Here is a 14,023-nt window from a genome sequence, read left to right on the forward strand (position 1 = left end):
ACAATGAAGAATATTTCATACGAAGCACGAGTTTTCTTAACAGTATTTTTATTTAAAAGCATTGTCGTTTGTTTTAATCTAAAACCTGCTGTATCAAACATCGTGTGTATATTTAATAATACACTGTTAGCAAATAAAGAATGGCGGATATATACAAAGAGTATCGAAAGCACCCAACTTCGGTTGGGGATTTTGTTCTTGTTTTTGAATTTCGCGAAAAGTTACGCAAGGGTTATCTGCGCTAGCCGTCCCTAATTTAGCAGTGTAAGACTAGAGGGAAAGCAGCTAGTCATCACCACCCACTGCCAACTCTAGGGCTACTCTTTTACCAACGAATAGTGAGATTGACCGTCACATCATACATCCCCACGGCTGAAATGGGAAAGAAAGACAATAGTAAAAAAGATCTTTTTTTTTTCCTTTTTATTAAATCCTCAGGCTTTACATGGCCAAGTGGCTAGTGCACTCGACTCGTAATCTGAGGGTCGCGGGTTTGAATCCCTGCCCCACCAAATGTGCTCGTCCTTTCACTTGCTCCCCCCCTTCCTGGAAAATGAAAAACGCAGTTCGTTCTTTATTCGTTCGGTACACGGGTCTTCCCTGGTAAGTCTTCCAATTTATAATACTAAAATCAGGGGTTCAATTCACTTCGGTGAACAAAGCAAATATCCCTATGCGACTTTGCTATAACACACGTACGCAAACACGCAGCATAAGGATATGAATTTGTTATTCAATTTACAAATTCACGCTAGTTTGTACCCCCCCCCCGGAAAACTTCCCGTGGACACCCATGGTTTGAGGAAATTCATCATCTCTAAAAACTCCTAGAGATAAAGTGACATTTCATGTGGTTTTAAAAGCTTAGCTTAGAAGCAAAATTCAATTAAGCGTAAGTGAACGTAGACACCACGTTGAACTAATGTTTCGGACATATTGGAACACGGATCTTTGGGATGACGGGCGACAAACAATAGCTAATAAAGAACAATCGCCAGTCGTCTCCAACCGAGCGAATGCATTGATCATTTCCATCCTAAAGTAAGAACTGCTCCGTGTCTCAGAAAGACAGAACCCCTTCAATATCTAGGCTTAAACAGACAGGATGATTTCCCTGTCGCATTTAGTGATGTCTTCCCATTCTGCTTCATAAATCGTTTCGCGTTTGTGCACACGTCAAGCAGTATTTATTTGCTAAGAATTCAGGCCGCCATCAGAAACCCTCCTGGGGTCCTACTTCCCCAGGGTACGTGCCTGTACTTATCAATATATGATACACTATGCTGTCACTGTCAGAACTACAAGATGTCAACGGCAGAGAAAGGCCACAAAGATACCGACTTTTACTTGTTAAACCACGGCACGGCGCTTTATAAAACTTTCAATATTATACATGAAATAATATACTATATAAAATTTTAAAGCTCGTGCAAATATGTTAAATATAAATATGTATATAAAATACTTTTGTAGTTCTTCAAAGACTGGATGTTGTGTGTTTTACCTCAAAGTGTACTTTCGGATGAATAGAAGAAATGACGTTATCTTGCAATAAATTCCGCTCACCGATAAATCACAAACAGGATATCATGTGACCAAATATTTTGATTTACGTTGGTAGAAGACCCAGAAATAGTGACTTATGCATTTTCACTAGAAAATATAAAGAATATTATTATACAGATTCCAAAAATATGATACAAAGTAGAATACTATATTTATTTTGTAGGTTTAATCACAATAAAACACGAAAGCGGCCACTCCGTCAACCAATTATGAGAGACTCCACTCAGTATATGAGGGTATGGCTTTATGTGACTGGCTATGCTACAAGCGATTGATTTTCTACCTCTCAGCTCACCAAGAAAGGAAGAGAAGCCAAGTGCGTGACTACAGGTATATGTGCCAAGGAACTGCGCGAAACTTTGGAAGTACTTTCACACCTGTATCTCAGTAATTAATGCGTATAATAAGTACACTGGATACATTTCGTACATACATACACTTCTTAAAAATGAAGAAAAGTAACTGGTTTGGAACTCGGCTGAAAAACTGGAATAATGAAAAACAAAATTAAAAATACCATTATCCAGTGTTCACCTGACATCATGTGGAAATCGTTTTTTGTATCTCGGTGGGTTAGCCGTAAGCTTACGGACTTACAATCATAAAATTCGGGGTTTGATTCCCCGCGGTTGAGAAAGCACACAAACAGCCCATTCTGGAGAGCAGTACTAAAAACAAACAAAGCAACATTTAACTATTATTGTGTGGTTTCTTTTGCGAGCGATTCGAAATATAAATAATATTAAATACAAAGTTTCTCCAGTGAAAACCTGTTATCACCCTAAGAATAATTAAAATCATAAAGTTTTTTTTTCCTTAAAATTACGTGTTTGTTCACCCAGCATCATACAAGAGTAATTTAAAGAATGAAATTAAAAACATTTCAGTTCACCTGATGTCACCAAGTTATAGATGACCTCAGGCGAATACTGGCGAAAATTTATGTTCATTTATGATGCTGGCTCGGCATGGCCAGGTGGGTTAAGGCGTGCGACTCGTAATCTGAGGGTCGCAGGTTCGCATTCCCGTCGCGCCAAACATGCTCGCCTTTTCAGCCGTGGGGGTGTTATAACGTTACGGTCAATCCCAGTATTCGTTGGTAAACGAGTAGTCCAAGAATTGGCGTTGGGTGGTAATGACTAGCTGCCTTCTCTGTAGTCTTACACTGTTAAATTAGGGACGGCTATCGCAGATAGTCCTCGAGTAGCTTTGCGCGAAATTCAAAACCAAAAACAATCATTTATGTTAATTATTCCACATTAAGCCTAATAAAAGTTTTTGATTTTAAATACAAAATCCTTCTCTAATTTTGACTACTTTCTCAGCAGTAAATTTGAGGGATTATAATGCTCACACATTCGAAAATGGATCTCTGCGATGGGCACAGCACAGATAGCCCATTGTAATTTTTTATGTTTACCTTAACAGACAGTGGTGGAATTGTAGCCGTCCGAAAAAAAAAGAAATCCATAAATATGAATAAATAACCAAATGAAACAGGTTTCCATCTGTACACCAACTAGCAATATACTTGAACAATTCAGTTTTCCTTTTCTGATTTCGTATGACACGAATTGTTACGTTCAACCTGTTTCAATAGTTCAAAGATCATTAGTTAGGATACGATTTTACAGATAATCTTATCGTCCTTTCTGATTCCTAGTAATATTTCCGACCGTTGCACAATTACCACATAAAACATATCATAAATTTAAACATCCTATTGATTAGCAACTAATTAAATGGAAATTAATTTTCTTTTTTAACCTAGAGAGCTGCCCACACTTTCGAAGTGATACATTAAATAGAAGGCAGCTAATAAATACGGGCTACTCTTTACCAATAAATAGGAGGATTGACCATCAGTTATGGCTGAAAGGGCAAGCATGTTCGATGACAGAATTCGAACCCGCAAATTACCAGTTGAGTACCCTATCCACCAGGCCTATCAGTATTTTTTTTATAAAACAAACTTTAGAAACCAACTAAGAAACAATTAATGGTCATGAAGATATCTGACACGTGGAGAATCAGCGTTGTTGTAACTGTACTTCATTGAGTCAGTAAAGTTTCATTCTCAAAACGTTCCTTCGTGCATGTAATTAATTTAACGATTGGAAAAAAAATTGGTGTTTATTTTGACAATTCATTCCTCCTCATTCCCAGCACTGTTAACAGCAAAACTTCTACCTTAAGTGGTCAAGAACTGTTTTGTTTTTTGTTCTATCCACGAGTTAACTAGGCGCACTTAACATTAATAATAAGTGACTTTTCAGCAGATTGTGGTAAAAAAGGAAACAGAACCCAAATAAAACTTTCTTTTACAATACACTAATAAGATCGAGGAGATAACTACGAGTAAATTCAGTTAAAAGTCTTGATCTGGGTTGGAAACTAGTCATAGGCCTTCTTTACCAAATTCGTGCACTTTAAATGAATGAAAGAATAAATAAAGGAAGTCAAAAATTGTTATTTTTAATTATTTGTTCTAGATGGCGCTAGCGTTCGTATCAGATTTGATAAATGTTTGAAGCATACTTCTCTGTCTAAACTTTTGCTCAAAGCCACACGAGGCCCCTTCCCCCCCCGCTAGTACAGCGGTAAGTCTACGGATTTACATCGCTAAAATCAAGGGTTCGATTCCCTTCGGGGGGGCTCAGCAGATAGCCCGATGTGGCTTTGCTATGAGAAAAACACACACACACCACACGAGGGCACCGTGTCTTCATCAGCCACCGCCAACTTTTGGGATACACTTTTTACCAACGAATACTAGAATTGACTATCACGAATAATGTCTGAAAGGGCGAGCATGTTTGGTTGGAAGGGGATTTGAACCTGCAACCCTCAGATTGCAAGTCAAGCGCCCTAACCACTTTATCGAATATAAAATATATACCTCCAGATTATTTTTAACTACAACACAATCCTCCTATACACTTGATTTTTTTCAAAGCAACTTGTACTATAAAATAAGAACTTTATGACAAACTACTTTACAAGCAGGATTTTTGAAAAATAAAATATGTATAATAAAAATAAAATAAAAATGTAAAATAAATGTCAGTTAAAAAAGTTTGGTAATCTGAAGTTCATAGACCCTCGATGAAGTCTGGAGCCGAAATCTGAAATATAAGTAATTAAACTTTTTTTTCTGAAGTTAGTTGTTTATTGTTTTTACATAATGGTTTCTATCATTCATTCAGCACTGGAAATGTTTAAAAAATAGTAAAAAAAATATAAAGGTTTGTAATTTTATATCTTTGTCCCCATCGATAGTGTTTGTAAATAGTCAATAATACTGTCGTTTAATTTGTTTGTTGTCCTCGCTTCATGCGATTAGAACATCATTAATCTTATTCTCGAATGTGTCAAATTATTATTAATTGTCTGATGACTGACTAAGTAAAAGGTCGAAACCTTGCATGGCCATTTTTACAAACATTTTACAAGTTAAAAACAATGAAGCGTGATATTTTTTATTATATCTAATTTATCTTGAATATATTATTTTAAAACAATCCGAGTACACGTTGTTCGTTTATCGTCAAATTTATCGCTAACAAGTCACAAACACCTACCGCAGAATAATCCTTAGCCTAACACACCCATATACTCACTCAACATATACTACTTAAAAAGTTTGACAGTTTTTCTCTTACGGAAGATCATAAAAACACTCCTAAATTAAACGATTCTTATATAGTTTTCGAACATTTCTTCATTTGCAGGAAGACAATTGTGAAGTTTTACGTTTAACAGCAAACAAAGCTGTTTATTAATGGGATTTTTAAGTCCTTACACATCAAGTAAACTAAAATAAATTATTTGAATAATGTTAGTGCTTGTGCCTAAATCAGTATTCCGTTTATCTTTGATTTGCCTGCCCAAGTTGTGCTGTTGAGCCTTCAATACTCGAAACTCCAGTCCAGAGAAATGGGTGTTGCCAATCAAAGAAAACGTTAGGCCTCCACGTCACAGATTATCCTTTTAATTGTACCTTTAATGAAATGAAAAGATAAATTTGTAACACATTATATAACACACACTATTTATCTTTATCAGCGCCTTTACTTGCCATTTGTTTGGGACAAATTTATTCTGGTAGGCATAGCAAGAGCACACGCCACGAAAGGATCTTATTAACCAAAAACAATATTTTTGAACAACAGAATAATTTCTGTTAGAAAACTTAAATTGTAATGTGTTTTTTTTCTTGCCTAAAGAGAATCCTCCAAAAATGATTTAATTGTAATTCATTTCACTATACCTTGTTTACTGAATATTTTAGCGTTTGATGTGGTTGTGCGCAATAATAATAATCAAATGTAATTATTTCTTCAAATAATAATATCCCAACAGTTGGCGCTGGGTCCTGTTGACTAGTTACCTTTCCCCCAGTCTGATGGTTCCAAATTAGGGACAACTATGAGCACAAATAGCCCTTGTATAGCTTTGAGCAAAAATTCTAAAATAAATTATTTACTGAAATAACAACGAAACAAACTACAGTAATAATGTTGGAAAGTAATTGTTCAAAAATCTCTTGTAACTATACTGTATTCTCTTAGTTTTAATTAACTTAGTTAATTCTCATCTTCTTAAAAGCGCTGTATACAAATTTGGAAGCACCACCCACCGCCAACTCTTGGGCTACTCTTTTACCAAAGAGTAGTGGGATTGACCGTAACATTATAACGCCTCCGCGGCTGGGAGGGCGAGCATGTTTAGTGCGACCGGGATTCGAACCCGCGACCCTCGGATTACGAGTCGAACGCCTTAACACACTTCGTTATGCCGGGCCCTAGAATGTTATAGACTTTACTTTTCACATAATATATGTCGTACGTGACACACGCTTGACTTGAAGTTTGTCGTAATCTCTCGAACGACAAATTAATGTTTGTTTTTTTAATTTCGCGCATAGCTACTCGAGGGCTATCTGCGCTAGTCTTCCCTAATTTAGCAGTGTGAGACTAGAGAGAAGGCAACTAGTCATCACCACCCACCGCCAACTCTTGGGCTACTCTTTTACCAACGAATAGTGGGATTGATACCACATTATAACGCCCCCACGGCTGAAAGGGCGAGCAGGTTTAGTGCGACCGGGATTCAAACCCGCGACCCTTGGATTACGAGTCGCACGCCTTAACATGCTTGGCCATGCCGGGCCAACAAATTAATGAACTTCATAAAAAACGTTTTTAACTATAATACTGTAAAATAATTCTGTATTTGTCAGTTCACAAGAAAAAGAACAACATAGCATTTATCTTTTATGACAATGTACCCAACAAATGGACATTTCTATCTTTAAAATAAATTTATCATTTGAGCTCCAAATGCTAACGAAGCATTAGAAACCATAAGGCACAGCATTCGTCACAAAGATTACATTGCGAATCTATTTGTTTATTTAGATTCATCCTAGCTTTTCCATTACGGATTTCAAATCAGATAATTGTTTTTTTGTCTACCTCAAGTAATTTTCCAATGTCATTTTTTTCAATACTAGAGCCCGTCAGTGGAGCTGGAGTGTATTAATTCACAATTAGATATAACCTTGTTTTTTCTCTTTATGTACATCATTTATAAACCTCACCTACTGTTTGGTTATTTTTAATATTTATACAATTCACGTTTCTTCATGGTTGTCTTTTTATTATTATTATTCATTTTTAATTTTACAATTTGGTGGTTAGGGCGTTTGTCTCTCAATCTGAGGGTCGCGAGTTCGAATCTCCCTCACCAAACATGTTTGTCCTTTCAACTGTGGGGACGTCATAATATTACGACCAATACTATTATCCTTTAGTAAGAAAATACCCCAAATAGTTAGCGGTGGATAATGATGACTATATGCCTTCCCTGTAGTCTTCGCTGCTAAATTAGACAAAATTAGATAAAGCTAACGTAGACAGTTCTCTCGTAGCTTTGCGCAAAATTGAAAAACAAATAAACAATTTATATAGCAAGGCGTGAAGTTTTATTTTACCGGTACAGTTATCGATCATAATAACCTTTAAAAATGCAATAAAAGTCTTCTTTTTTTTTTTCTTGAAACAATAATAAAAGGCTTACCTTTCGAGGTAGCGTTCACAAATCCTGCTGGCGTGATTCTTATGAACCAATGAGAATCAGCATATGGTTTGGCTCTTATCGTAACTGACAGCGAATCACTAAATAATTATACCGGCGTAAGGCCTAATCTACCTGATTTGGCGGGTGGAAACTATTATAATCTTTTTACCTTATCTCGTTTCTGGAAGTTATTTTCTGGACTTGTACATTCATGCCCTGAAAATGGCACATGATTTACATTTTAATCAAAATTTTATGCACAGCTCAACGTGTGGTGTCGAAGGAGACAAGAAAGGTGGGTATAAACTTTTACATTTAATTATCGAAGCCACAGACAGCTTACGTAGTGTTCGTGTAACTACAAGTAACGTGAACCGATTTTTTGAGTTTTGTTGAATTTAAAATTTTCGTTAATTTATATTTATTTCGAGCAACAGAAATCAATGTCGTTACGCAAAAAAACAATGCAACTAGAGGTTGAACTAAAAACAACGTAACAACAACTAAATGAAACGAAACGTTACGATTTACTTTGTTGAATTTCACGTAAAGTACTAATTTAGAAGTAATAAATTAGAGGAAAGGCACCTGCTAACTCTGGGGCTACTTTAATCTAATAGTGTGATTGAGACACATGTAGTTACCAAAAGACAGATATTCGTTTGGGTGTGAGGATTCGAACCATGCATATCCGCATATTGCTAATCCACTGCTCCAAACCATTAGGCCATACCAGACCTTTTAACGCTGTACTTGTACAATTCGTTACTTGTGTGTTATTTTAGTTTATCTAGCAGTGATTAACCCTTTTTTGTATTATTTTTATTTAATCATGAAAATAACTGGCCAACAGGTAAATCGAGTTGTTTGAAGGTTCAGAAGAAACGAAGAAAGGGTATAATTTAATTACTTTTACATTTATAAATATTTAAATATAATTTTGTGTGTCATATAATTTAGTGACGTACAAACTGGAACAGTAAAAATAAAACTAAAAAAACTTCTGGAACCATGCCGGATGTCTAATGGTGTCTCAGTGACTAGTCTAAGAGCTTATAACGGCAAAAAATAAAAATTTCGATACCCGCTGTGAACGGAGCAAAGACAGCCCTCAGTGTAGCTTTCCGCTTACCTACAAACAATTATTTAAAATGTGTGGAATAAAAGCAATCGAGTTGCCACGGTGAAACAATGAGGTGTGAATGCGTTCAGATGTTGATATTTCCAAAAAGGTATAGTAATATGTATGTATCAGAGCAGGAATATTATGTAGGTCGTTCGATTAGATTGTTAACATATTAACACTCGGTTAAAATGAGAAAAGTTCTAGTAATTATTTCACACACGTACACAAGCCTAATTTATCGTATCCTGTTCAAAAGAAAACAATAAATAGCCCGTAAAAAACATAGTTTTCAGGTTATTAACGGGAGCACTCATATTTGTATTAAGTAATTTATTTGGACTATCACCACGTTTGTTTGTTTTTTAATCAATGCACAAGCTTTCGGCTCAATTAACTAAGCCTTCTACAGATGCTAGACGTTGTCTATAATGTATCATATAATTTTAAAAAAGAATACATCGGAGAAAACAAACGTCAAGCTGATATTAGAAATAAAGAGACATCCGCACGTGCTTCTGTAGAAGCTTCAGCCATTGTATTACACGCTAAGGAGGAAAACCACAACGTTGACCTCGATAATATATTGCCGAGGACTGTAGTACCAAAAAAAAAAGAGATAAAACTAAAGAAGCCATTACAATAGTAGCCTGAGACTGTGTTCCTTCTACAGGTAATAACCAAGATAATAATTCCCCCTTTTATATTTGCTTCATTAAATAAATCTAACCATGAATTGATTAATGCTTTTATTAAAATAACCTAATGATTATTGATGGTAGTTATTTCTTTACTGTTGATTCTATCTTCTAGTATAACAAACCCACAATTACAATAGCGCTTGCTACGTTTCTTGACCTTATAACAATATTTTAGCTTGTTTGACTTCAGGCTTATTTTTGTAAAGAAACTTAAAACTTCTTGTTTTTCGTTGTTGCTAAGCGACGTATAATTCGAACTGTTTTTGTTTGTTTTTGAATTTCGCGCAAAGCTACACCAGGGCAATCTGCGCTAGCCATCCCTAATTTAGCAGTGTAAAACTAGAGGGAAGGCAGCTAGTCATCATCACCCACCGCCATCTCTTGGGCTATTCTTTTACCAACGAATAGTGGGATTGACCGTATTTATAACGCCCCCACGGCTGAAAGGGCGAGCATGTTTGGTGCGACCGGGATTCGAACTCGCGACCCTCGGAATACGAGTCGAACGCCTTAACACGCTTGGCCATACCGGTCCTAATTCGAACTGTTCCGTTAGATCGTATTTTTCATTTAACGCCTCGCATCTCTAAAGGGCTTAGGTTAAAATGAAAGTTCGTGCACTGGTTAAAAAAGAAAAAAAAAAGTGGTGATGGTCAAAATAAGTTACTCAATAAAAATGTTACTTTTCTTTACTTTATCAGTTGTTTGTATCCAAGATTGCAATATAGGCGTGTTTATATTCTTAAGCCTATCAGTGTTTACGTTTTTTAAGATTGTCTTCGGTGAAAATCTGTATCAAAGAGCTGACGAATCAGGCCCAAATCCGTGCGATACCATAAAATATTTTTTACATTTCAAGCTGAGATTTGGAGATTTTTATAATACTTCTATGAAACTGCAATGAATAAAGCTCAGTGCGACACGCTTTCTAAGAGTTTATTTACCCTTTCAGTTTTTACACTAAAGTTGTATTCAAAAATAGTTAGAAAAATATAGTCTTGAACCAAGACAAGAAACATCAATTATTAAATCCATAACGGTGCCGTTAAGGTTTATAGACAAAATACGCATTTAAAGATTTTTTTTTTGTTTTGTTTTTAATGGGAGGTTTATATTTTTATATTTTATCTTATAAGGGAGATTTTAAACTGAAACATTATTTTAGGCACAATCAGAAGGAATAATATTAACAACAACAAGTGTTTCTTCTTTTATCAATAAAACAATGCATTCTAATCAAGGACAGCAAGGACAGGTTAATTCTTATCACTTGTAACACACGAGTGAGACAGCTTACTCTGAGAGCCCCCAGTGGCTAAGCGGTATGTCTGCGGACTTACAACGCTAAAAACCGGGTTTCGATACCCGTGGTAGGCAGAGTATAGATAGCTCATTGTGTAGCTTTGTGCTTAATTCAAAACAACTTCGCCTTCCAGTGGCTCTGCGATATGTCTGCGGGCTTACAACGCTAAAAACCAGGTTTCGATACCCCTGGTGGGCAGAGCACAGATAGTCCATTGTGTAGCTTTGTGCTTAATTCAAAACAACAACTTACTCTGATTGGAAGCTATAACGAAATAAATTCTTTCTTCGTCAAACGTTTAAGATTTTAAAATTACGTGCGAAACAGGCACAAATTTCGTGAAGAGACAATGTATTATATGTAATGCAGTACGTGCGCAATGGAGTTTCCAGATTTCATCTTATATCAAGAAATATCTGACAGACAGATTGGGATCTCGTCATGATTTAGTAACTATGACATTTTGCGATAATCAAAAAACCGTTGGGCAAAAACACTATTTTAACACGATGTTTTATCCAAATTCTGTGTCAGTCAAATAACTTAAAATTAGGTATTACAAGAACAAAAATATATTACATGTTTTACATCAAACTTAATTATAGAGAATATTTGTTACAATTATGTATGGCTTCTATATTTTAAACCATTTATTTCATAATGTTTTACGTAGCATCTGGCTACCAAAAATAATCACGTGGTTGAGTTCACAAAACCAGAACCTCTCTTCCCGATATATCACTCCTCCAATTACATCACCATTCAAATGTTTGCTCGTGAAGGGGTTAGGTCTACCATTCGAAAACGCTCGGTTTATAGCATTCTTATTTTTGTATCAAGACTTCTTGAACCTACGTGTTTTTCTCACACTGCGAGTGTTTCACCACGTAGTAAAATAAACCAAATTCTGGAAAGTATACCTCATTATTTCTTAACATAGACTTTCATGATATTCAAATCTCAAGTACCTACACAAATACTTATCTATTATTAACAGACACCCAATCTTTTAAAAGTCGATAAGAGGAACGAAAATAATTGATGCCATAGCTGTAACAATTTTTCTTCTCATTATATCACTCACTCGATTAAACCACTATTACTTGCCCCTGAAGAAGCGTCCACTGTTCCAAAGCGTTCGAATTATGTGGTTCTATCATTTCACATGAAGACTTCTTGACCGTACGTGTTTTTTTCACATGATAGTTTATCATCACGAATGGAGCAGAATCCCAACTGAGGTAAGTATACCCTTTTATTTCTTAACCTAAGCATATAAGGTAATTCAGTGTTCACGTACCTACATGATCCACCTTTATTAATAGACATTCAGTCGTATCAAAATGCATCAGTGGATCGAAAATAATTGATGACAGAGCTGTGTCCATTTTTCTTCCCATTATGTAACCGATTCGATTACGTCACCATTTCCAGTTTGCACGCGAAGAAATGTTTACTTTTTAAAATCACTACAGTTAGAGTTTTTATAATTTTGTATCAAGCCTTATTGGACTTGCGTGTATTTCTGACAATGTGCAAGTACCAGCAAGTAAGAAACAATTAACGTACGTAAACCTTTCAATACATAACATGGGCGTTTTAGTTTGAATACTCATACGAACTCTCAACTCTCATTTATAGAGATTCAATTCTTTCAAAATTAACCAGTGCAGCGAAAATAAAGGATGACAGAGTTATGACCACTTCTCTTACTTGGTATGTTACGGATTCGATTACATCACGATTTTCAATTTGCACCTCAAGAAGAAATGCCCATCGTTTCAAAGTGCTAGGATGATATGATTCTATGGTTCTTCTTGACTCTACGTATACTCTTCGCATAATAATTTATCACCATATATGGAATATAAACCCAATTCAGGAAAGTTTACCCTTTTATATCCCAACCAAAGCATTTTAGGTGATTCAGTGCTCAAGCACCTACATGAACATTTTCTTTGTTAATAAACACCCAATCCTTTCAAGATCTGCCAACAGAGCGAAAATAACTGATAGCATAGCTATGACAACTCTTCTTCCTATGTATCATTCATTCATTTTATTACGATTTACTGTTACGTGTTACAATTTTAAATATTCTGAAACTGAATTAAAGGTAAATTTAGAAGTTAATTCAATTTAGAGATGTACCAAATTGATGATGCCAGCCAAAAAGATTGATACACAAAATTTCCTGTCTTAACACAAATATTTTCAATATACAAGCCACAATATAATTTATAACAGTAGTTATTTTAAAGTTATTAGAAAGTATAATTTATATACAAAAGTTGTATAAACGTAAAAACAATGTTGAGTCTTCTATATGGGTGTGTATGTGTGTGTGTTTCCTAGAGCAAAGTCACATCGTGCTATCTTCCGACTCCATCAAGGAGAATCGAACCCCTGATTTTAGCGTTGTAAATCCGTAGACTTATTTCTATATGGTCTGGAACTTAATATTTTACCGACGGTTCACGATGAGTGAATAAAATTCGAGTTGATATCGGTACAGTTAACGGGTAGTTTTTCGTCGCTTAAGTTATCTAATGATTTCGTACAAACATTAACATCCGATGAAATTAAACGGTTTGTAATGTTCGAAAGATATAAACGTTCTTGGTCAAATATCTGTAGCTTCCCGATTAATAAGTGTTAATCATGATTATAGCTTCTAAAGTTTATAGGATACTGACTATAGCAAATCAAAATTATATCACTCTTTCTCGGCGCGTTGATCTATAAACAATAGGCGAGGTTCTTGAAAGTTCAGTTGGCAACAATATTTAACTCATTACACACAACGTACATTGTTGATCCTTGCACTCGAGAATATTCTACAAATTTAGGGAATAGGCGAAACTTTTGCAATACACATCTAACAGTACAAGTTACATGAATTTCTAAATATATACATTTAACTCAAACAAGTATGTTTATCTGACATCATTAAAGTATCACCAGGTGAACATGTCCCTAACTCCTGTACATATACACTGCTGGCCAAAATCTTAAGGCCAATGAACATAAAGAAAAAATATGCATCTTGTGTTGTTAGACTCAACCACTTATTTGACTAGAGCTTCGAAAGATGAAAATAAGAAAAGAGAAAATAAAAACACTTTTTTACAATTTAATAGGGAAAATGTGAACACTATGAAATTACTTTAAATAATAGCTGGTTAAAAGTTTAAGACCATACTGAAACGAAGCGTTAATTGGTAAACATGTAACGAAATTTAGTCATTT

The 14,023-nt window shown here is 35.3% G+C and overlaps 1 protein-coding gene across 3 annotated transcripts in view; it reads right to left on the reverse strand.

Moving 5' to 3' along the window:
* Positions 1-14,023, reverse strand: part of LOC143253736 (E3 ubiquitin-protein ligase DTX4-like) — a 75,956-nt gene that overhangs the window by 37,011 nt on the left and 24,922 nt on the right. Inside the window, exon 3 of one of the 3 annotated variants that reach the window (XM_076508047.1) lies at positions 1,505-1,653. The exons of the other annotated variants lie outside the window; for them this stretch is intronic. The gene's annotated coding sequence lies outside the window, so the exon portion shown is untranslated. The remainder of the gene's footprint in view (positions 1-1,504; positions 1,654-14,023) is intronic. 3 annotated transcript variants of the gene reach the window in all.

This window comes from Tachypleus tridentatus, chromosome 6, assembly GCF_004210375.1.
Source record: "Tachypleus tridentatus isolate NWPU-2018 chromosome 6, ASM421037v1, whole genome shotgun sequence".
NCBI classification, from domain to species: Eukaryota; Metazoa; Arthropoda; class Merostomata; order Xiphosura; family Limulidae; genus Tachypleus; species Tachypleus tridentatus.